We start from the raw sequence: 26,172 nt of genomic DNA on the forward strand, positions 1-26,172 counted from the left end.
GCTAGCGTCAATGGAAACAAGAGCCAATTAACTACCCAAGAATTATCACTAAATGTCGGATATTATGACTCTAGTATCCTAGGAACTCAATCCACAAGCCAAGGTGGGAAAATCTACTCAAAATCTAGAGTTGGCATTTTCACAAACACCTTTTGTGCATAAAAATAAAACAGGGAGAATTGCAAAGTAAAATGTAAAACTATAACCAAATATCAACAAAACCAAACATAAACAAGCAATCAAACATAAGAGAAGCATGAAATGTAAAATTCATTACTCAAAACTTCAAGAAACACAAAATTGCAATATGAAAAAAGTAACTTGAACCAATAGAACTTGAAAGTAAAAGTGCTTGAATTAAAGAAGAAATTGAGAGTACTTACAATTGATAAAGTAAAATCAAAATCAAAGCTTGCTATAAAATGCTACAATGGAAATTGATAAACCCTAAGAGAGCTTTCTATTCTACACTACTCCTACTCCTAATTACTAGGAAAACTATGTAAAAATTGCTCTAATGCTTCCCCCCTTTGATAAGTGTTGAAGTTTCTTTTGTATAGCACTCCGAAATAGCATTTCAGCCTTCCAAAAATGAGCCAAGGGCCTCAGAAATCGCGAAGCACGTGCATCATTAATGAAATCACGTGTTGGGACCTGTGCGGACGCACAGACGTGTGCGTCCGGACACGCGGCTGAAAATTGACCTGTCCGTACGCACGCATGGAAATTTCTGCTTGTGCGCGCGCACGAAGGGCTGTGCGCATGCACACTTCGCTGTGTGTGCTTTTCCTTCATTTCTTCATGTTTTCTCCCTTGTACATGCTTTCTTCCACTTTTACCCTTCCATTCTTGCCTTCAAGGCCTGAAATCACTCACAAACCATATCACGGCATCGAATGGCACAAAGGTGGGATTAAATTGCTCTATTAAAGCACAAAATTATTTGTTTTCATATTTAAGATCAAATTAGGGACAAAAAACAAAAGTATGCTATTTTGGTGCTTAAGTGTGAGTTCATGTGCTAGAATATTGGTAAAATAAGGTTAATTTCATGCTTTGTTTAGTTTGTTGAGTTTATTTGGGAGTCTAGTAGGTTAAATAAGGTTTTATAGTGTTTTGGTAGCTGTTTGGAGGTTTGGTATGCTTGGTTTAGTGCAAAAACTTGAAAAATTTTGAAAACAGAGCACCAACCCACGCGTACGCGTGCCCCAAGCATTTTCGACTATCCACGCGCACGCGTCACCCACGCGTACGCGTGGATTCCAAACTTCACCCCTAAGCCAAAAACCCGAGAGTTGTGCATGAAGTGTGCAAACTTTGTGCCTTCACCCACGCGTACGCGTATCTCACGCATACGTGTCGACCCTCTCTGAATAACCCACCACACGTATGCGTGCCTCACGCGTATGCGTCGCTCCCGTTTCACCACTCCACGCGCACGCGTCACTGATCCATACGCGTGGGCTGCCTTGTTTCATCCATCTTCTTTTCTTTTCCCCTTTCCATTTCTTTCCTCCTTCTCTCTTCTCCTCTCTTCTTTCCACCCTTCAACCATCACCCAACACTACCAAACACCATATAACACCATTTCTTTTAGTTAGTTGATTAGTTAGTTGTTGAGTTTATTTGTTTCATGTTTATTTTTTCTATTTCATTATAAGTGTTGGATTATTAACCTTGTTTACTGTTTATTGCTGCTTATTATTAACTGAATGCTATTTTAGCATAACTATTTTTGATATTCATTGTTGGATTCTTTGTTGAGGGTACAATTTTGTTACTCGGTTTCGAGTTCTTAATGCTCAATGTTTTGAATACAAGTACTTGTACATTACCTCCAAGTATCTTAACTCTTTTGAATTGCATGTTTTGGCCACCATGCATTAATCATCCGTCGTTAGGCAATTGTACATTATCAATGCATTTTTTTAGGTGATGCTTGCTATGCTTGATCCGTATTCACATCACCTATTTCATGCGTTGAGATTTTGGAATTGTGAAATTGGATGGAAAGCTTACCTAGTGACATATTTTTTCAGCTTTCTAAGCTTTGTGGACCATGCTTGCTATGTGATTGATTTTCACTACTATATTCTCTTTCTTAAGTTCCATAGCATCCATGTGCTCCACCTCTATGTCACTTAGGTGTTGCAAATAAACTTCAATATGTGTCATTGTTTGATGTGTAAGTTTCACATTCCATCTTGTTCATTAAAGTTACCTTGCACATCAATCAATGTCCATCCATTATCCAATTCACAATTGCTTGACTTTGCTTGAATGCTTTTATGCTTCCTTATTGCTTGTTTGGTTGTCTCAACGTACAAGTCTCGTTGAAGTATCTCAAGCACACTAGAATGAGTGACGTGCATATTTTCTTTGTGTAATTGTGACATATCTCTCTATGATAGTGTGTGTATTCTAAAGGGCGCCCAATTTAGAATTCACACACCTATTCTGCATCAATGTCACACTAGTTCACTCACTCCATTCAAGTGATTTACCTCATTCCAACAATGCACGCTTTCTTGCTTTTGTATTTTCTCATCTTACGGTGTTATTTTCTATTTTTCATGTCCGATGCACCATAAAGCAAAAATGGAAGTGGGAAGAAAGAACACGCAGCGCTGGTTGACCCGCCAACTGAAGGTGGCAATTCGGAAAGTCGCCGTACCACCTTGCTCATCTTTGAATGCACCGAGGACGGTGCAAACTTTTAAGTGTGGGGAGGTCGTCTGGCCAGTCAGCATTCTTGGGTGACAAATTTCTAATTCCAACACTTTTGCATCTCATTTTAGGTCTTCTATGATTTTTAGTTGCATTTTATTATTTTGCGTATATATACGTAATAAGCTTAGTCAAAATAATGAGATTTTTCAAGAAATTTATCTATAGGGCACCACAATTGATTGAAAAAAAATTTTTAGAACTTGCTTGAATTACATATATTGTGGAAAATGATTTTTGAGCTAAGAACACAAGCATGTGAGATTTTAGCCTAATTGTGTAGTTACATCATACAACCACTTATTTTCATTCTTGTGTTCATTATTCTCTTTCTATGATTGTAATCTTTGATTTATTTGATTCTTTATGTCCATTATTTTGTGTATGAATGCATTTATATGATTGAGGCCATTGTTTCAAATAGCTCACTTACCCCAATAGCCTACCTTTTATCTTCCATTGTTAACTAACTTTGAGCCTACGCTAAACCCATTTGTTCTTAATTTTAGCACATTACAAGCCTAAGTGAAAAACAATAAATGTCCCTTGTTTGGATCTTTGATTAGCTTAGGCTAGTGAAAGTGTTTATCATTCAATTTTGGGAAAGTTGGGAATATTGGGTAGAGATAAAAGTGTATTTTGTGGTTTTGTTAAAAATCATGGGAAATGGGTACATAATCATGTATCAATTATGTTTATACCATATGCATTGATGCTTTTATGTATATTTTAGTTTGAAAAAAAAATGAGAAAAACAAAAAGATAACCTCTAAGAGGGATAAAATACAAATATATACAAGGTGGAGTGATGAACGGATATTTTATACGCCCTTTGGCATCATTTTCATATTTTTTAGTATATTTTGTTTAGTTTTTATTTAGTTTTCATAGGTTTTAGTGTTAAATTCACATTTTTGGATTCTACTTTGAGTTTTGTATTTTTATGCAGTTTCAAGTATTTTCTGGCTGAAATTGAGGAGCTAGAGCAAAAGTCTGATTCAGAGACAGAGAAAGCACTGCAGATGCTGTCCAGATCTGACCTCCTTGCACTCGGAAATGCTTTTCTGGAGTTACAGATGTTCAAATGGAGCATTTTCAACAGCTATGGAAAGCTGCCTTCCAGAGCTTTCCAGCAATCTTTAATAGTCTATACTTTACTTCATATTAGAAGGCCGAAAACTGGAGTCCAACGCCAGCCTCCTGCCCCCTTCTAGGCGTCTAGTGCCCAAGGAGTAGAGACCAGTGTCCAAACACCCAAAGAAGACTCCCTAGCCAGCATTCAATGCCCTAGAGGACTTCTAACACATGGATCTCATCAAAGCTCAACCCAAACACTCACCAAGTGGGCCCCATAAGTAGATTTTAGCACTAAAAAGGCTGTTCTACGCTTACTGGTCATCTGTTTAGTATTTAAGGGATTTGATTTACATCATATAGGGATTTTGACACCATATTTTCATTTCTATCATTGTATTTCCTTTCAGTATGAGTTTCTAAACCTCCTAGGTTGAGGGGTGGAGCCCTGTCGAGTTCTATGAATTAATAAAAGTATTACCGTTTCTCTTCATCCGTGTTTGATTAATTCTAAGATGTATATTCGTTCTTCAACATGGTGAATAGGATGACCAGTGACAATCAGCTCTGTTCATCATACTAGGACCGCATGCCTGATAACCACCCGTGTCTACTTGGGTTCTTGCAAATACTTCAGTGGAAAGCATTGAACCGCTAGCATGATTATGCATCTCTCAGACGGCTAATCCACGATTTCGTTGGGGACTTCTCGAGACACCAGTTCAGCCGATTTACAGGGAGATTAGGGTCTCTGTGGTGGAGGCTAGAACCCAAAGATGCAGCATTCTTTGATTCGGAAGATCCAACCTTGTCTGTGGCGTTTTGAGTAGGATCATTAAGGAGAATGGACTGTACAAGCTTCACCTTCAATCAGAATGGATCCACACTAACCCTGGGGTTCAGATCTGGAGGAGTATTGACGATCTCTCAATAAAGGCGTTGATCACATACAGCCTGCCATTGAAGAAATCACTCATAGGCAAAGAAGACAGTAATACCAGAGTTAATTTAGAAAGACAAAGCAACTCCAATCCTTAACCATATTTCCATTCCTGTTCACATTCCAATTTAAAAAGTATTTTATATTAGACCTTTTTCACTCTATCAATCAAACAATAGCTTGCTTCAAACCATAATCCTCATGGGATCGACCCTGACTCACTCAGGTATTAATTGGACGACCCAGTACACTTGCTGGTACAGCTGTACGGAGTGGGGATTCGTGCACCAAGTTTTTAGCGCTGTTGCCAGGGATTGTTTGAGTTTGGACAAGCCAACGGATTATCTTATTCCCTAGATCATGTATTGTTTTTAATTTTGTTTGAGCCATTTTTTTATTTTTTTCACCCTATTTTCGAAAAAATCAAAAATATTTTTCAAAAATTTTTATTTTCTTTATTTAATCTTTGTTCTTGGTTTGAGTCTTATCTGTTTCTTGTTTTCCTTTCCAAAAAATTTTAAAACTTTTTCAAAAACCTTTTTCAAAAAGTTTTATTTTCAAGAATCCTTAGCTTTTTTTTATCTTTGTTTCTGTTTGAGTCTTTATTTTTGTTCTTATTGAGTCAATTTTCGAAATTCTTGAGTCCTTCTTTCAAAAGAATTTTCAAAAATAGTTTCTTTGTTTAAATCTTATGTCAATCTTTAAGTTTGGTATCTTCTTGTTGTTTTTCTTTTTATTTTCGAAAATTTTATGTTTGGTTTTCAAAAATTTTAAGTTTGGTGTCTTTTACATGTTCTTGTGTTCTTTAAGTCTTTTGAGTTTTGTTCTTTGTGTTCTTTTTAATCTTCAAAGTGTTCTTGTGTTTTCTTTTTATTTTGATCTTAAAATTTTTAAGTTTGGTGTCCCTTTGTGTTTTTCTTTAATTTTTTGAAAATTGGGTGCATTAGATCTAAAAATTTCAAGTTTTGTGTCTTTTACTTGTTTTTCTCTCTCCTCATTAAATTCAAAAAATAAAAAAAATATATTTTCTATCTTTATTTTAGTTTAATTTTCGAAAATTCTTAATAAAAATTCAGATTTTAATTTCAAAATTTTTATCTTATCTTATCTTAGTTTTAAACTTTAAAAATCAAATCATTTTAAAATCATATCTTTTTCAAGAATCATATCTTTTTCAAATTCTTATCTTTTCTTATTTCAAATTTCAAATTCAATTTTCAAAATTTCAAAATTCAATTTCAAAATTCAAAATTCAAAATTTAATTTTTAAATTTCAATTTTTAATTTCAAATCTTTTTAATTTTAAAACTTATCTTTTCTTAACTTTCTTATCTTATTTTATCTTACCTAACTTATCTTAACTTTTCTATCTTATCTTTTCTTCTTTTAAATTCTAAAATTAAATCTTTTTCAATCCTTTTAGTTTCTTATCTTATCTCTTCTAATTTTAAATTTTAACTTCAAATCTTTTCTAATCTTTTATCTTATCTTATTTTCAAATCTTTCTTAATTAATTACATATCTTCTCTCTCTTCTTTTTCAAAACTTCCTAATTAATTCTTCTCTCTCTTATTTTTTTCGAAAATTCTCTTCTACCTCTCCCTTCTTTTTTAGAAAATCAATAATTAATTTTCAAATCCTTTTAATTAATTAACCTAATTTTTGAAATTAATAAATAAATAAAACAAAAAGAAAAATATTTTAATTCTTGTTTAACTTTTCTACTTCTAATTCTTCTCCTCTCTACTTTTCTTTATTCGAATTCTTCTTCTACTTCTTCTATCTTCATTTTTCTTTCCTTTCTTGATCACATCTCACAGGGAGTTCTCTATTGTTTGACATAGAGCTCTCATTCTTCTTCTTTCTTGTTTTCTTTTTCCTGTTTATATATGCAGGAACACTGAAGTCACTATGGATCTAAAGGGGAATATACAAATTAGGAGACCTCTGGGTTCTTATTCATTTGACACTCCTATTGACTCAGATGACTTTGAGGTCAACCTAGACTAGGTCCTGCTGTTACGACAAAAATGCTAGTTTCATAAACTTCCATAGGAAGATCCAAAAAAATTCCTCTCTGACTTTCTGCAGTTCTGTGACAATGTTGAAGCTAATGGAGTGGACCTTGAAGTCCTCAGGCTAAAACTCTTCCCATTTGCTCTGAGTGCTCAAGCAAATGAATGGTGGCATATGGAACTTAGAGAAATTGTGAACACTTGGGATAAGGTTGTTAACAATTTCCTGAACAGGTTCTCTCCCTCATAGAGACTAGCAAAGCTAGTGACAGATGTTCAGACCTTTAGGCAGAAGGAGAGTGAGTCTCTCCATGATGCTTGAGAGAGGTACAAGCTGATGTTCAAGAATTGTCGTCCCCATATGTTCTCAGGATGGGGCAAGACAATGATCTTCTATGAAGAAATCTCTGAGATAGCCAGGAAGACAGTAGATCACTTTGCAAACAATCCTCTATTCTTTATAGAGACACATGAAGAGGTTGATGATCTCATTGAGATAGCTACCAATAATCAGCACTTATACTCCTGTGAGGAGACTCCAGTTAGGGCAGAAGTTCTAGACATGGAGACTGTAGCCGCACCCCCTACTGAGGTTTATAATGCTCCTAGTGATATGAGTGGTAATTACCTTCAAGGAGACACTCTCACCCAAGACCGGTGGACACCTGAGCAGGTTGATGTTCCTCTTACTGAGTTGTTTGAGGTGGTGCATCCCCAAAGGGCCCTCACAGAGAGCCTGGTGCTCCCTGGGAAGGAGACATTGAAAGAAGGTGAGACAGTAGTCTTCACCAAAGAGGCCAAACCTCAGGAGTCTGCTATTGAGGGACTTAAGACAATCACGGACCAGAAAGATCCTGAGACTGCCATTGAGCTCGCCCCTACAGAAGAGAAGAAATCTCAAGTTAATTCTTCTCTGGACGTGCAAGAGGAGCCCGTGACACCCACAGAGCACGCCCTTGTAGAGGTAAAAGAGCCTCAAGAGCTACCTTTCCTTGACGTGCAGAAAGAACTAGCAGATGAGCAGTTGGCTTATTTTTCAGCAGCCCTTAAGGAGCTGCAAGTAAATATCTCTTTGACAGAGGTATTGGAAAAGAAGACTCCCTACACAGCCTATCTAAAAGGTATTTTTTTTTGAAAAGAAGGACCTAAGGAGAGATGAAATAGAGGTACTTACTGAGAAGTACAGTATCCTAATTCAGAATGAGCTGCCAAGGAAGATGCCAGATCCAGGGAGCTTTCAGATCCTATGGACTACTGTAAAGCTCACTTTTGACAAAGCCCTGTATGATCTTGGCTTGAGTTTAAATCTAATAGAAGCTACATCTGGCAGCACTCAAGAAGTTTCTTCTAAAGTAGAAGCTTATGATCCTGACCAACCCACCATGGAAGAGGTGAAGTACATGGGAGAGCCCTATGGAAACACCTACAATCCCTCATGGAAGAATCATCCTAACCTCTCATGGAAGGATCAATAGAAACTTCAGCAAGGTTTCAATAATAATCAAGGTGGAAGGAACCAGAATAGGTTCAATAACATACCACTATTCCCATCTTCTCAAGGAAATATGGAGACCCCTAAGCAGAGCCTTTCTGGTTTAGTCACTCTGGTCTCCAACCTCTCTAAGACCACTCATAGTTTCATAAATAAAACAAGATCCTCCATCAGAAACTTGGAGGTACAAGTTGGTCAGCGGAGTAAGAGGATCCCTAAGACTCCTCCTGACACACTTCCTAGTAACATTGAGGTGAACCCAAGAGAAAAGTGCAAGGCCATCACCACTCAGACTGAGGCTGAATCTGGAGAGGCTGGGAAGGCATTGAACGCCAGTGAGAAAGCCCTCACTGGGTGTTCAACACCCACAATGGCTACAAGCCTAGCACTGAACGCCAGTGAAGAATCCATCACTGGGCATTCAATGCCTATCCTGGCAGCAGAGCTGGCGTTGAACGCCAGCCAGGGAGCATTGGCTGGGTGTTCAACGCCCAAATAGGCAGGAACTCTGGCGCCGAATGCCAGTGAGGAACCCCTCATTGGGCGTTCAATGCCCAAACATCCAGGGAAACTGGCGTTGAACGCCAGCAAGGATACCCCTGCTGGGCGTTCAACGCCCAAAAGGATAGAAAAACTAGCATTTAACGCCAGTAAAGGTGCACAGCATGGGTGTTCAACGCCCAAAGAGCTATCAGAGCTAGCGTTGAATGCCGTAAAGGCACACCTTCTAAGTGTTCAATACCCATTCTAGAAATCCCTATCCAAGAACTAAAGGAAGCCAAAGCTCATATCGAGACCATAGAGATTACTTTGTATGCACTTCTGTAGTGCATGAGTTCTGATGACTACTCATCCCCTAATGAGGATGAAGACACTAGGGAAGAGCAAGTTGCTCGGTACCTAGGAGCTCTTATAAAGCTGAATGCCAATCTATTTGGTGCAAGGCCTTTGTAGGAAGAACCTCTACTGCTTTCCAAAGAACTCAATGCTTTGGTTCAGCAGAGGCTACCTCCTAAGCTTCCAGACCCTCGACGCTTCCTGATTCCTTGCACCGTATGCACCATGACCTTTAAGAAGGCTCTGTGTGACCTCGGGTCAAGCATAAACCTCATGCCACTCTCTGTAATGGAGAAGCTGGAAATCCAAGAGGCACAAAAAACAAGGATTACCTTGCATAAGGACTGGATGTTGTTCAAGGCTCTTGACCCTCTATTACCCCCTAACAAGGGAGGCACTTGCACAAAGGATTCAGCATCCAAACTTCCACCCTTGGATAAAACCAATTCAATCCCTCCTAAGACCAAACATAAGTTTGGTATTGGATATACACTATCCACAAAGAAGGAAGGCCCCCAAAGGAAGATACCTAGGGGCTGGAAAAACAAAAATATCCCTACTGAAGGCTTTTCACCATGGAAAATAGTAATGTTCACTTATCTCATCATGGTATTCACCATGGAAGAGGGAAATGGTACTAAGGGACACCAACATATTACTGCAAGCCCAATGAAAAGAGCATTATCATTGGTTAGGAATTTCGCACAAATAATTCTGTTGATAGTATAGTTCCCAACCAACAAATAATACTCAAATCAAAGTTTAATTTTTGGTTGTCACAAGTCCAACCCAATAAAAGTAACCGAGAGTATTAGTCTCGGGTCGTCTTCTCAAGGAATTGTAGTGAGGTATGCGTATTATTGGTTATGGTATCCAAGGGGTGGGTTGGTTGATAAAAGGGTAAGAAAATAAATGCAACAACTAAATAAAGCAAGTAATAAAGAGAGATATTCATGGCAAAGATTGAGAATATAGACTTTCTATCCTAGTCATACAGTGATTAACAAGAATTTATCCTATTTAGTCATCTCCAACAATGGAAGAAGGTACAATGTTATCTTCACACGAGAGAAAGTCAAATAAGACTAGTTAATCTCAATCTAAAAGTCCTAATCAACTTACTAATTGAATTAGCAAAAGATTAGCGTCAATGGAAACAATATTAAGTAACAACTCTAGGTTACCAACATAAGTTGGGTATTCATGACTCAAGATTGCCTAATTTCTCTTTCTAAGCCAAGAAAGCTCAAAAAGCTACTCTAATATCCAACCAAGAATTTTGTCAAATACTTGGAAGGCGTGAAAGGAAAACATGGTAAATTGCAAGGAAGAATAAAATCTATTACTACCCAATGTAAGAAATCAACAACAACAACTAAAGAAAGCAAAATTAACATGAAATACCTCAAATTGCATTAAAAGAAATGAAAATTAACAAGAGTGCATGAACATAAAAGTAACCAAAATGAGAAATTAACAAGAGAAAATAGGAAAATTAAGACAATAGAACAAGAAATTAGAAAGGAAACAAGATGAAAACATGAAATTAAACCTAGATCTAAGAGAATTTAACCTAATCCTAACCTAATTCTAGAGAGAAGAGGGAGCTTCTCTCTCTAGAAACTAACTAAAGTATGGTCCTAAACTAAACTAATTGCTCTCCCTTTGTCCAATCTTGAATTCTACATGAAATACCCTCAGAAACGAGTTGGATTTGGGCCTGGGAACCTCAGAAATCGCCCCAACGAATTCACTTTAATGAGGTCACGTGCCTAACGTCACGCGTGTGCGTCACTGGCAAATTTCCTCCTCACGTGTACGCGTGGCTGACGCATGCGCGTGGATTTGCAAATGTCTTTTTCATGCGTACGCGTGAATGATGCGTGCGCGTGGCCCTTAATTATCCAAATGCTCATTTCTTCATGAATTCTCCACCTTGCATGCTTTTCTCTTTACTTTTTCCACCCAATACTTGCCTTATAAGCCTGAAATCACTCAACACACATATCAAGGCATCGAATGGAATTAAAGTGAATTAAATTTATCAATTTAAGGGCCTAAAAAGCATGTTTTCACTCTTAAGCACAAATTTAGGGAGAATTACAAAACCATGCTATTTCATTGAATAAATGTGAGAAAAGTTGATAAAATCCCGAAATTAAGCACAAGATAAATCACAAAATTGGAGTTTATCACCCAACCCTGCCTCATGTAGTGAACAAGATCCTGTCTCTTGAGCGTCTTACGCTAATCCATGAGAGCACAGGAAGGAAGCTCCCAGTAAGGAGTACGGATTTATTCCTCTATGACTATCTTCCTCTTTGAAAGGAGTTGTCCGTCAAGCTAATGACATTAAAGAAGCGCTTGTTGGGAGGCAACCCAACCTTAATTAATTATTTTTATTTTCCCTAATTTTGTTTTTCTTTAAGTTATTTTTTGTAGGGTCATGATCATGTGCATCAATCAGAACAGAGAAAGAAATGTTAAGCAGTAAAAACAGAACACTCCAGATTTGCTGGCATTGAACGCTAGCCAAGGATCAGACCCTGGTGTTCAAACGCCAATGCAGAGGGCAGGGAATCTGAATTCCCTAGCCTCTCAGGACCAGTGGGTCCCACAGACTCTCCACATATCATATTTGCTCGAGGACGAGCAAAAATCTTAAGTTTGGTGTTGCGAAAGCTTTGCTTTTTGACTTTTACCAGTCCTGTAAAGAGCCATGAGGGAAGAAAATAACATCTGGGTAAAAGAGGAAATAACTTCGTTGCAAGTATAGTTCTCAACCGACAAGTAATGCTCAATCAAAGTTTAATCATTGGTTGTCACAAGTCCAACCCAATAAAAGTAACTGAGAGTATTAGTCCCGGGTCATCTTCTCAAGGAAATGCAGTGAGGTATGCGTATTATTGGTTGTGGTATCCAAGGGGTGGGTTGGTAAAAGGGCAAGAAAATAAATGGCAAGAAATTAAGACTATGAACCCTCAAATGTTATACATGAAAATCCCATGAACCAGGATTGAAAGTTTCTGAACAAGGACCTATACCTCTCTGTGGCTTCATTTCTTTTCTTATGTTCTATCACTTGCTTGGGGACAAGCAGGATTTAAGTTTGGTGTTGGATGCGCGGGAATTTGCCTCTCAACAAATTTCCTTCCGGCAAGTGCACCGGATTGTCGTCAAGTAAAAACTCACCGTAGAGTGAGGTCGAATCCCACAGGGATTGGTAGATCGAGCAATGTTAATTGGAGAATTGTGCTAGTTGAGCAAAATCGAAATTAAAATTGGGAATTGCAGAAAGTAAATTGGTGGGAAGCTTAAATTGTAAGAAAGTAAATGAACAGAAATTAAATTGCTGAAATTAAATGATCGAAGCTTAAATTGAAAGAAATTAAATGGGAATGGGAATTACATGAAATTAAAGACAGAAAGTAAATAGAATGGGTAGATCAGAGATGGGGATTCATTGGGTTTTAGGAGATATTGAATTCTCTGGATCAAATCATTTTCATCTCTTCCTCAATCAATGCATTCATTGACATTGCTTGGAAATCTTAGATGATTGGATCCCAATGTATTGGCTCACCAATCTCTCTAAGCATGAACAATTGCCCAATGTCTTGATTTAATTGCTCATGGGAAGAGTTGAAGTTTGGTCACTGACTATACCACACAAATTCTTAGATTAAAGTATTGGTAGGATTACATGTCACTATATCCATCCAACCCAATCTAATCTAATGTGAGAAAGCAATTCTAGCATGAACTCTTCATTCCTCTCTCGAGGCTCCAAAGAATTCTAATTATGGGTAGCTTCTCTCTCAAGACAACTATCCAATTGAATTAAGACCAAAATCTTTCTAACAAAATCAAGAAAAAAGAGAGAAGAAGAAGATGTAAACTACTATTGATCCATTGAATTACAATACAGCTCCCTAACCCAATGAAAGGAGTTTAGTTGTTCATAGCTCTCAAAAAGGAAATTGGAATTGAAAGATACAATCTGAAAATTGACAAACAGAGAATGAAAATTACAAAATATGTAAAAGTGCCCAGTAAGTGAAAGTGAAAGAAAAGTTCTCCGTGAAAAAAAAGGCCTCTCTAACTTAAATTCTAAGCTATTTATACACTTTCTTCCATTGATCTTCAAGCTTTGAATTGGGCTTTTGACCTTGATGGAATTTGGTTGAAAATGGCTCCAATTGGTTTTCCTGATGTTGAGAAGAGATCTGTGTGAATTTTGAATCCTGATGCTTCACGATTGAGTCAATGTTTGAGGGCCGACGTTGACTCAAACGCCATTTAGAACAAAACCAGAAAAACCAGGAAGCTTGCTGTCATTGGCATTTGACTCAATGTTAGAGGGCCAATGTCAGCTAACCCACGCGTACGCGTGCCTTGCGCTTCCGCAAAAGGGTCAAAAATTCTCATCCTCACGTACGCGTGCTTCACGCATGCGCGTGGATGCAAGTTTTTCATTTTGCAGTTTTAAAAGGAAGCATGGGATGTTGGCCTCAGCGTTGGACTCCTAACATTTCCTCCAATGTTGGCATTTTCACGCGTGCACGTACTCCACGCTTACGCGTGCATTGCCTTTTTTTCCATCCACGCGTACACGTCATTGACGCGTACGCGTCGATTCAAAATTCTCAACTCCAATTTCTGGGCTTGGCATCGCGGATGTTGGAGGCAGCGTTTGAGGCAACGTTGGACCTCCAACGTTCGATTTTGATGCGTACGCATGACCCACGCGCACGCATGGATGGTCTATTTTTGCCATTCCACGCGTGCGCATGACGTACGCTTCCGCGTGGATATCAAAATTTGCTTTTTCACACGTACGCGTCATAAACGCGTACGCGCCACTCAAAATTCACTTAGCTCCAGAATTGAAGTTTTTATCACCACGTTGGGGGTAACGTTGGATGTCCAACGCTACCTCAAATGTGAGCATCAGCATTGTTTACAGAGAAGTGCTCTGTTTCTCTCCCAACATTTGAGGCAACGTTGGTGGTCCGACTTGGCCACCAACGTTGCTTCCTCTTCACCCTTTCCATGCTCCTTGTTCAACCTTCCTCCATGCTTTCCTTCACCTATTATCAACCAATAAATGCATCAAAGCCTTGCTAAAGTCATGAGAATTCTTATCATTCTTAGCCTACAAGTAATCATGGCATAAATCATCATGAAGTTACATGAATATAGGCATACATGAATTTCTACCCAATTTGCTTACTTATAGCTCAAGAAAGTACATACAACCTATTAAAAACAAGGAAAAAGGATAGTGAAACTAGCCTAAGATGCCCTGGCATCATAACACCAAACTTAAATCTTGCTTGTCCCTAAGCAAGTACTGAATTTATTAAGAAGAAAGAATGAAACAGAAGGGAATGTTCATATCAGCAAGTCATTATTATTAGTCAATGGGGTTTTATGCAAAGAAATGCAACAGCTCACTTCTTATTGATCTTTAGGCATAGAAAGTCTCCTTCAATCATCAATTATCATACTGCTATGACATCTTATTATTCATTCATCCTTGGTAGTTGCTTTTCTTCATTTTCTTTTCCTGTAGACTTTAGTTCAGTGTCATGTGTTGTAGTAGTTTCTTAGCTTATTTGTACTTAACACAATTTTTACTACAGACACTTGGCTCACAAATCTTCTTAAGATATTGATGCCCAGCACCTCTTTGGGTTACTAAATGTCTTGTAGCTAGGTTGCTCTTGATAATGGACTTTCGGTTGATAATCCCGGGTTAGTTAACCCAAGTTACCAAGTGTTAAAGTACTCCATAGAACCTAATCATCCAAGCAGATCCTAGTACACAGACACCATAGGCATATGTCCTAAGGTCCAAGCTATTGGTGTCTAGCCTTATTCATTGCTTTCTTTTGTTTTTGCTGCCACTTTTAGCTTTTCTTTTTTTCTTTCTTTTTGTACTTGTTTCTTTTTCATCCAAGGGTTCTTATTTACTAAGATTCATAGACAGCAAGCTAATTTACACTAAAGGGGGAACAATCTATCCTTTTATTCATTATAAGTGAGCTACTACACACTCAAAGATACATACAACCACTTACTGTTATTTTACTACTTGCTAAAAAGGAACTATTCCACTTCTTGTTCAAGCATTTCTTTTATTTAATTGAAAAGGCTCAGGGGACAAGATAAGCATTTAACAAGTGAAAGGTAAAGTACACACACTTAAGCTAGCATACTTATTGCAAACTTAAACTCACAGAATGCAAAACAACTTAACTACAATTAACTATTAACATGGGCACATTCAGGTTTCCAATTTAGAGCATTTTAAAGCAGATGGAATTAAGTAACAATACAACCTCTTGGTGGCTCCTTCTTTTTGCTCTCATCTAATGGTGTGTATTCCCTCCAAGAGATTAATTGAATTCCTGCAAGTTATTGGAAATTGCTTGCTCTCCAAAGCACTTGAGAGATTGTTAGCATGCATGTATACTTGTAGGCTTTTGAGCTTAGATTGGTGTGTGAACACCAAACTTAGTTTCTTGCCTTATGCAGCAAATTGGGTCTTATGAAGAAAACATCAAGTACTTTTATTAAGAAAGTAAGCTATGAACTAGAAAGCAACCATGAACTAAGTAACAAACTAGAACTAGAAAACAAACAACTTTTTGAGTAATTTCTCTGATTGTTTGGAGCTGACAACTAGTTATGCGGTGCAATGTGTTCTTCATACAATCCATGGTGGAACACCAAACTTAGGATTACACATTCACCCTTTAATTTCTTTAGTGTGCAACACCAAACTTAGCTCCTTGCAATAGAAAATTTACTTAACTCTTATTGACAAGCTATGAAAAGAGAATTACCTTTGGTTGGGTTGCCTCCCAACAAGCGCTCTTTTAACGTCACTAGCTTGACGGTTTACTCTCTCAGTTGAGTCTGTATTTTGTCTTAGGCCCTTCCTTCATATCACTCAAATAGTGCTTGAGCCTTTGTCCGTTTACAGTGAAGATCTCCTGTGACTTTTCTTCCATAATTTCTATATGTCCATAAGGAGAAACTTTTGTGATAAGAAAAGGGCCTGACCACCTTGATCTCAATTTCCCTGGGAACAATTTCATTCTGGAGTTGTAAAGTAGCACTCTCTGCCCTTCCTCGAAGCTTCTTGGTGCCATCTTGAGGTCATGTCTTTCCTTTATCTTTTCCTTGTATATTCTGGCATTTTCATAAGCTTGGAATCTGAACTCCTCTAATTCTTGCAGTTGCAAGAGCCTCCTTTCACCAGCAACTTGGCCATCAAAATTTAACAGCTTGAGAGCCCAGAAAGCTTTGTGTTCAAGCTCTAATTGCAGGGGACAAGCCTTACCATACACCAGCTGATATGGAGACATTCTAATTGGTGTTTTAAAGGCTGTCCTGTATGCCCAAAGAGCATCATTCATCTTCTTCGACCAGTCTTTTCTCGAAGCTCCCACCGTCTTTTCCAGGATCCTTTTCAGCTCTTGGTTGGATACTTCTATCTGACCACTTGTTTGGGGATGATAGGGTGTGGCAATCTTGTGCTTCACCCCATATCTCAAGAGTAGGGTCTCTAGTGGTCTATTACAAAAATGGCTTCCTCCATCACTGATGAGTACTCTGGGAACCCCAAACCTGCTAAAGATATTCTTTCTGAGGAAGTTCAGGACCACCTTGTTGTCATTTGTATGGGTTGCAATGGCCTCTACCCATTTTGATACATAGTCCACTGCTACCAAAATGTAATTGTTTGAGTATGAGGTTGGGAGTGGTCCCATGAAATCATTCCCCCATACATCAAACAGCTTAAGTTCCAAGATGAATTGCTGTGGCATCTCATTTTTCTTGGGCAAATTTCCAGCCCACTGACATTCATTGCAGTTTTTCACTAGCTCTCGTGCATCTTTGAAGTTGGTGGGCCAAAAGAACCCGCACTGCAAGACTTTTGCTGCGGTTCTTTCTCCTCCAAAATGGCCCCCAAAGCAGGAACCATGACAATTCCATAAGACTTCTCTTCCTTCCTCCTCTGAAACACACCTTCTGAGCAATCCATTCGAGCATTTTTTGAATAAGTATGGCTCATCCCAAATGAAATACTTTGCATCATTGATGAGTTTTCTCTTTTGATGCTTGTTGTTCATTGAAGAAAATTCCCCAGTCGCCTTAAAATTAGCAATGTCTGCGAACCAGGGTGCCTTATTAACCAGCATTAATTGCTCATCAGGGAAGAATTCATTGACACTTGATTTGTGGGTGCTACCTTCATCACAGGGGATTCTGGACAAATGATCTGCTACTTTATTCTCCACTCCCTTCTTGTCTTTAATCTCAATGTTAAATTCCTGCAATAGCAAAATCCACCTTATTAGTCTTGGTTTTGACTCTTGTTTTGCACGTAAATATTTTAGTGCTGCATGATCAGTAAAAACAGTCACTTTAGATCCAATGAGATAAGATCTAAACTTGTCAAATGCAAACACTATTGCCAGTAGTTTCTTCTCAGTAGTGGTATAATTCCTTTGACTTTCATTCAAAACCTTGCTGGCATAATTTATAACATGCACTAAATTAGCTTTCCTCTGTCCAAGCACTGCCCCAACAGCATAGTTTGATGCATCACACATTAGTTCAAAAGGTAAATTCCAATCAGGTGGGGCAATGATAGGTGCTAAGGAAAGTTCTCTTTTTAGTGTTTCAAATGCTAGTGTGCATTTTTGATCAAATACAAAAGGTGTATCAGAGACCAATAGGTTGCTTAAAGGCTTTGCAATTTTGGAAAAATCTCTGATAAACCTTCTGTAGAAACCAACATGGCCTAAAAAACTCCTAATTGCCTTGACATTACTAGGTGGAGGTAATTTCTCAATTAATTCCACCTTAGCTTTGTCTACTTCTATGCCTTTTTCAGAAATTTTATAGCCAAAGACAATCCCTTCTATTACCATAAAATGACATTTCTTCCAGTTTAGAACTAGGTTTGTCTCTTGTCACCTTTTTAATACTAAGGCATGATGATTAAGGCAATTGGGAAAGGAATTTCCAAAAACTGAGAAATCGTCCATGAAGACTTCAATGAATTTTTCAATCATGTCTGAGAAAATAGACAACATGCATCTTTGGAAAGTTGCAGGGGTATTGCACAATCCAAAAGGCATGCGTCTGTAAGCAAAATCTCCATATGAACAGGTGAATGAAGTCTTTTCTTGATCTCTTGGATCAACCACTATTTGATTATAACCCGAAGATCCATCAAGAAAGTAAAAATATGCATGTCCTGCCAATCTCTCCAGCATCTGGTCCATAAAAGGAAGTGGAAAATGATCTTTTCTAGTTGCCTCATTGAGTTTCCTATAGTCAATGTGCATCCTCCAGCCTGTTACCGTCCTTGTAGGTATGAGTTCGTTCTTCTCATTGGGTACAACTGTGATCCCTCCTTTCTTTGGAACCACATAGACAGGACTCACCCATGGGCTGTTGGAAATGGGATAAATGACTCCTGCTTGGCATAGCTTCATCACTTCTTTTTGGACCACTTCTTTCATGACAGGATTCAATCTTCTTTGAACTTGAATGGAGGGTTTGGAGTCATCTTCCAGCAAGATTTTATGCATGCATATGGATGAGCTTATCCCTTTTAAGTCAGCAAGGGTCCACCGAATGGCATCTTGGTGTTTTTGCAGCACCTTGATTAATTCCTCTTCCTGTTCTTGACTGAGGGCAGAATTGATGATCACTGGGTAACTCCCATCCCTTCCCAAGTATGCGTACTTGAGAGTAGGAGGTAGTGCTTTCAACTCCAGTTTGGGTGCTTCTTTCTCCTTTTACCTCTCCTCCAATGTGCTTGGAATAGATATTTCAGCTAAGTTGACATCAGCAACCTCAACATTTAACATGGAATCACCATTTGTGAGCCCTTCAAGTACTTCTTCAAAGGTTTCTTGCACCACAGTTTCCACTGCATCTAGCCTCATACACTCTCCCGGTGACTCTGGTAGATAGCTCATGGCTTTGAATACATTGAATACCATCCTCTCCTCATGTAGCCTAAGGGTAAGTTCACCCTTTTGGACATCAATGATGGCTCCAGCAGTGGCTAAAAATGGCCTTCCCAGAATTATTGAAGCCTTAGCTTCTTCCTCCATGTCCAATATCACAAAGTTAGCACGGAAGATGAAGTCTCCTACTTTCACTAGCAAGTCTTCCACTATTCTATGAGAGAATTTGAATGACCAATTTGCCAATTGGAGAGCCATTCTTGTTGGTTTGGCTTCCTCAATCTTCATTCTCTTCATCATTGTTAAGGACATCAAATTTATACTAACCCCCAAGTCACATAAGGCTTTTTCAACTGTTATTTCCCCTATAATGCAGGGAATTTGGAAGCTTCCTGTGTCCTTCAATTTTTGAGGCAGCTTGTGTTGGATGATAGCACTACATTCCTCAGTTAAGATCACAGTTTCATCATTCCTCCGGCTTCTCTACTTGGTCATCAATTCCTTCAGAAACTTAGCATAAAGTGGCATTTGTTCTAGTGCTTCTGCAAAGGGAATGTTGATCTAAAGTTTCTTGAAAATATCCAAAAATTTGGAGAAGTGGTTGTCCTTTGCATTCTTCATTAGGCGTTGAGGGTAAGGAGCCTTTAGGACATATGGCCTTAGAGCTTCTTTCTCTTCTGATGGGTTGGGAACAGGTGTTTGTGCTTCTTCTTTGGTGTTTGAACTGCCCTCTTCCTTCTCTTTTTGAGTCTCCCTTGGAGTCTCTTTCAATTCCTTTCCGCTTCTGAGGGTAATAGCTTTGCATTCCTCTCTTGAAGTTGTCCTGGTGGCATTACTTGAATTGTGGCCAGGAGCTTGCTTGGACAAGTATCCAATTTGTGCTTCAAGCTTTTGAGTGGCAGCATCTTGATTTTGCCGATTGGATATTACCTCCTCCTTGAATGTTTTTTATGTCGTCAAACTCTTTGCAAAGATTTGCAAGCATAGCTTCCATTCTGGCCATTCTGTCATCATCATATGGTGATGGTTGGTTGGAATTTGGGTGTTGAGAGTGGTTGTTATGGTTTTGGTATGATGGCTGTGAACGAGTATTTTGTGTGGTCTGGTATGGTTTTTGGTTGGAGTTTTGGTGAGTGGAGTTGTTGTACTGGTTTAGGTTATGGGGTCTGTGATCTTGGCCTTGATTTTGTTGGTTTCCCCACCCAAAGTTTAGGTGGTTCCTCTAACCAGAATTATAGGTTTTAGAGTATGGATCATTAGCTTGCCTAGATGAGTTTCCAAGGTAATTAGCTTCCTCCCAGTTAGCTCTTTCTTCTGTCTCCAATTCTTCTTGGGGTGATGGATGAGTGTGAATAGCTGCAGCCTGAGTCTTCTCCATTTGCTTGGTCAATTCAGTTAGTTTCTTGGTAATCATCTTGTTCTGGGCCAAGATTACATCCATATGGTTCAATTCCAAGACTCCCCTATTATTGCTTCTCTCTGATGCATAAAAGTACTCATTATCAGCCACTATCTCTATAACATCAATGGCCTCTTCAATGGTCTTTTTCTTGTTCAGAAAACCTCCAGATGAGTGGTTTACAGCTTTTCTGTATTCACAATTCAGCCCTTCATAGAAGATGTGGATTTGCACCCACTCATTAAATATATCAGGGGGCATTTCTTTGTCAAGTCTTTGAATCTCTCCCAGGCTTCATAAAGAGTTTCACCATCCTGCTGTTTGAATGTCTGCACTTCAGTTCTTAGCCTGTTTACTCTTTGTGGAGGGTAGAACCTTGTCAAGAATCTGCTCATTACATCTTCCCAGGTGGTCAAGCTTTCCTTCGGAAATGACTCCAACCATTTTGATGCTTTGTCTCTCAAAGAGAATGGAAACAGTAGTAATCTATAGGTGTCAGAATGAACACCATTAGATTTAACTGTGTCACATATCCTTTGGAATTTTGTTAGATGCTCATTAGGATCCTCTTGTGCCCTTCCTCCAAAAGAACAGTTGTTCTGGACAAGAGTTATGAGTTGAGGCTTTAATTCGAATTTGTTAGCATGGATAGTTGGCCTCTGAATACTGCTACCATAATTTCCAGGATTTGGATTGATGTATGATCCTAGAACTCTCTTCTCTTGTCCAGCAGGGTTAGTTCCACCTCTTCTGGCATGATTATTCACCTCTCCTTCATGATGGTTTTCCATATCATCCTCCATGGTTATATCAAAGTATTCCTCCTCTTCTTTTAGACCAACAACCCTCTTTCCTCTTGCTTCCCTCCTTAATCTCAGGAAGGTTCTTTCCAGTTCACTATCAAATGAGGTTGAAATTTCCTTTCTCCTACCTGTCATACAATGAACAAGTACAAGAAACAGCAAGTGTAGAGTCTACTAAAATAGAGTATAGTTAGCTTGGTTAGAGAAATTTATCAAATAGTTAGTGGGTTAGCTTGCTGGAAAGTAAAGAAGTAAGGTGAAATTAAAGAGAAATAACTAACAGAAAATTTGCAGAGAATAAAATAAACGACTAAAATTAAATTGCAATAAATAAAAAGAAAAAGTAAAATGCTCAATCTAGTTATTCTTCAATTTAATAATTGTTAATACAAAACCAATCCCTGGCAACGACGCCATAAACTTTATGCGAGGGAATTTGCCTCTCAACAAATTTCCTTCCGGTAAGTGCACCAGATTGTCATCAAGTAAAAACTCACTGTAGAGTGAGGTCGAATCCCACAGGGATTGGTAGATCGAGCAATGTTAATTGGAGAATTGTGCTAGTTGAACGAAATCAAAATTGAAATTGGAAATTGTAGAAAGTAAATTGGCGGGAAGCTGAAATTGCAAGAAAGTAAATGAACAGAAATTAAATTACTGAAATTAAATGACCGAAGCTTAAATTGAAAGAAATTAAATGGGAATGGGAATTGCATGAAATTAAAGACAGAAAGTAAATAGAATGGGTAGATCAGAGGTGGGGATTCATTGGGTTTTAGAAGATATTGAATTCTCCGGATCAAATCATTTTCATCCTTCCTCAATCAATGCATTCATTGACATTGCTTGGCAATCTTAGATGATTGGATCCCAATGTCTTGGCTCACCAATCTCTCTAAGCATGAACAATTGCCCAATGTCTTAATTTAATTGCTCATGGGAAGAGTTGAAGTACGATCACTGACTATACCACACAAATTCATAGATCAAAGTATTGGTAGGATTACATGTCATTATATCCACCTAACCCCCAATCTAATCCAATGTGAGAAAGAAATTCTAGCATGAACTCTTCATTCCTCTCTCTCGAGGCTCCGAAGAATTCCAATGATGGATAGCTTCTCTCTCAAGACAACTATCCAATTGAATTAAGACCAAAAGCTTTCTAATAAAATCAAGAGAAAAGAGAGAAGAAGAAGATGTAAACTACTATTGATCCATTGAATTACAATAGAGCTCCCTAACCCAATGAAAGGGGTTTAGTTGTTCATATCTCTCAAAATAGAAATTGGAATTGAAAGATACATTCTAAAAATGGACAAACAGAGAATGAAAATTACAAAATATGTAAAAGTGCCCAGTAAGTGAAAGTGAAAGAAAAGTTCTCCGTGAAAAAAAAAGGCCTCTCTAACTTAAATTCTAAGCTATTTATACACTTTCTTCCATTGATCTTCAAGCTTTAAATTGGGCTTTTGGCCTTGATGGAATTGGGTTGAAAATGGCTCCAATTGGTTTTCCTTGATGTTTTGAAGAGATCTGTGTGAATTTTGAATCCTGATGCTTCACGTTTGAGTCAACGTTTGACGGCCAACGTAGACTCAAATGCCATTTAGAACAAAACCAGAAAAACCAGGAAGCTTGCTGTCATTGGCATTTGACTCAACGTTAGAGGGCCAACGTCAGCTAACCCACGCGTATGCGTGCCTTGCGCTTCCGCGAAAAAGGGTCAAAAATGCTCATCCACGCGTACGCGTGCTTCACGCGTGCGTGTGGATGCAAGTTTTTCATTTTGCAGTGTTAAAAGGAAGCATGGGATGTTGGCCTCAGCGTTGGACCCCCAATGTTCCCTCCAATGTTGGAATTTTCACGTGTGCGCGTACTGCACGCTTACGCGTGCATTGCCTTTTTTTCCATCCACGCGTACGCGTCGATTCAAAACTCTCAACTCCAATTTCTAAGCTTGGCATCGCGGACGTTGGAGGCAGCGTTTGAGGCAACGTTGGACCTCGAACGTTCGATTTTGACGCGTACGCATGACCCACGCGCATGCGTTGATGGTCTATTTTTGCCATTCCATGCGTGCGCGTGACGTACGCTTCCGCATGGATATCAAAATTCGCTTTTTCACGCGTACGCGTCATAAACGCGTACGCGCGACTCAAAATTCACTTAGCTCCAGAATTGAAGTTTTTATCACCACGTTGGGGGTAACGTTGGATGTCCAATGCTACCTCAAATGTGAGCATCAGCATTGTTTACAGAGAAGTGCTCTATTTCTCTCCCAACGTTTGAGGCAACATTGGTGGTCCAACTTGGCCACCAACGTTGCTTCCTCTTCATCCTTTCCATGCTCCTTCTTCAACCTTCCTCCATGCTTTCCTTCACCTATCATCAACCAATGAATGCATCAAAGCCTTGCTAAAGTCATGAGAATTCTTATCATTCTTAGCATACAAGTAATCATAGCATAAATCATCATGAAGTTGCATCAAATTACTCATGGTTGAATGAATATAGGCATACATAAATTTCTACCCAATTTGCTTACTTTATAGATCAAGAAAGTGCATACAACCTATTAAAAATAAGGAAAAAGGATAGTGAAACTAGCCTAAGATGCCCTGGCATCATTGTTGTGATGCCTGGGCATGTTGGCTAGTTTCATAAGCCATTTTTACTAAGTTTTTACTCAGTTTCATGTAGTATCCTCATCAATAAGCAAGTATTTGGATGAATTATTTATGCATGTCTTGATTCATCAAACATTAGTGAAGTACAATCATTTTCATGAGATTAACACAAGAACTAAGTGGTATAATGAATGATAAATTATCTTGTGATTACTCATGAAATAGCAAGCTTTGCTGTACTTGTTTGATTGATGGTAGGCAAGGCAAGAAAAAGCAGAGGGAAAACACAAAACAAGGGCATTGCCAACGTTGGCAACACTGACAATAACGCCACCATCAACGTTGCCAATGCTGGTAACTCCAGCAATAACACCAGCTCAAGAGGGAAACCAAGAGCGTGGCCAATGTTAGTAACACTAGCAATAACGCCTGCATCACCGTTACCAACGCTGGTAACGCTAGTGTTAACGCCAGCGTCAAGGACAAGGGGCGTAACCAACGCTGGTAACGCCAGTGCTAATGCCAGTTGGGGTACTCATGCAAGAATGAAGAGCGTTAGTGTTGCTAATGCCAGAAACAACGTGCCTCTTATAGCGTTGGTGAAGCTAACGTTGGCCAAGAACGTTAGGAGCACAATCAAAAGGGCGTTGCCAAGGACAACAACGCCAGTGCCAATGCCAGGAGCAACCAGGAGGGCCTTACCAACGCCAACAACGCCAGTAGTAATGCCATGTCCAGCGTTACATCGCCAACGTTGCCCAAATAACGTCTTCGACAAATGCATTGAAAGATTGGGGCAGTGTGCGTATGCACGACCTAGTGTGTGTATGCACAAGAGGAAAATTGGCAGACATGCGTACGCACAAGTCAGTGTGTGTGCGCACTCAAGGTAGCATTGGCAACGTTGATAACTGATAAACCCCACTTTTAGGGTTTATCTTGTGCTTAATTTAGTGGATTTTATCCACTAAACTCACACTTATTCATATAATTCGCATGTTTTGCATTTTCCTTCCTAATTTTATGTTATGATTGAAAACATGCTTCTTTGGCCTTAAACTCACTAATTTTAATTCCCTCTTATTACCATTCGATGCCGTGATATGTTTGCTGAGTGTTTTCAGGGTTTATAGGGCAGGAATGGCTTAGAGGATGGAAAGGAAGTGATGGGGTGGAAATCAGATTCCAACACTAAAACTAACTGGCAAGTGTACCGGGTCGCATCAAGTAGCAATAACTCACATGAGTGAGGTCGATCCCACAGGGATTGATGGATTGAGCAATTTTAGTTAGGTGGTTAATTTAATTAAGCAAATAGATGATAATTTGGGTGAAACTTGAATAGCAGAAGCTAAATTGTATGAAACTAAAAGGGAGAGGGGAAATTAACAGAAAAATAAAGTGCAGAAGAGTAAATTGCATGAAACTTAAAGTGCAAGAAAGTAAAAGAGCTGAATCTTAAAGTGCAAGTAATGTAAACAACTAAAGCTTAGATTCCAAGAAAAGTAAATAGCTGAAACTTAGAGTGCAAGAAATGTAAATTGCTTGAATAGTAAAGGGATGTGGGAGCTGGGATTCAGAATTTAACAAGAGAATATAAAGAGAGATTAATCAGAGAAGTAGAAGATGAAATAAGTTGCAGAAAATCTAAACAGAAAGGTAAACTTGCTTGAAGAACAAAACAGAAAGTAAACTTAGCTCAATTGTGAAATCTAAAAGAAAAATTAAAGATCGAAGAAGAGAAATGAGATTTGAAAGCAGATCTAGATCTCAATTGCTCTCTTGATCAAACAGAAAAGTAATTGCAAAAGAAAGTGAAATTTAAAAATAGCAGAGAAGATTAAAACCCAATCCTTAGATCAATTGAGAGGAAGTGTGGAAGATGATTCTCAGAATTTGAATCAATGGAGCTCTTCAATCTCAATTCTAGACCCAAAACAGAAAAGCTAAAATTGCAGAAGAAGAAAATTTAAAACAGCAAATGAAATTAGAATTATACAGAAGAAGAACAAAGATGAATTTCAGATCAAGAATTGAAACAGAACTTCTTCAATCTCAATCCAAAATTTATAAACAGAAAGTAAGAATTGTAGAAGTAAAACAAAGAGAAAGAGACTCAAATCTCAATCCCAATTCCCAAATTCAAAATGAATGCTAAAGTAAAAAACTAAAATTGAGCTACAAGGTAAACTAAAAATTCCAAAGAAGCTCCTCTACAAATCAAACTAACTCTTATTTATACACTTTCTAATTTTGA

The 26,172-nt window shown here is 38.5% G+C and overlaps 1 non-coding gene across 1 annotated transcript; it reads left to right on the plus strand.

Annotated features, from left to right (window-relative positions):
- The first annotated feature begins 20,725 nt into the window (after positions 1 to 20,725).
- On the plus strand, positions 20,726 to 20,832 carry LOC148574288 (small nucleolar RNA R71). The gene has a single exon (XR_015906717.1). It is a non-coding gene; the product is annotated as a small nucleolar RNA R71 (small nucleolar RNA).
- The last annotated feature ends 5,340 nt before the right edge of the window (positions 20,833 to 26,172 follow it).

Source organism: Arachis ipaensis, chromosome B2 (assembly GCF_059453495.1).
Source record: "Arachis ipaensis isolate K30076 ecotype BB chromosome B2, ASM5945349v1, whole genome shotgun sequence".
NCBI lineage: Eukaryota > Viridiplantae > Streptophyta > Magnoliopsida > Fabales > Fabaceae > Arachis > Arachis ipaensis.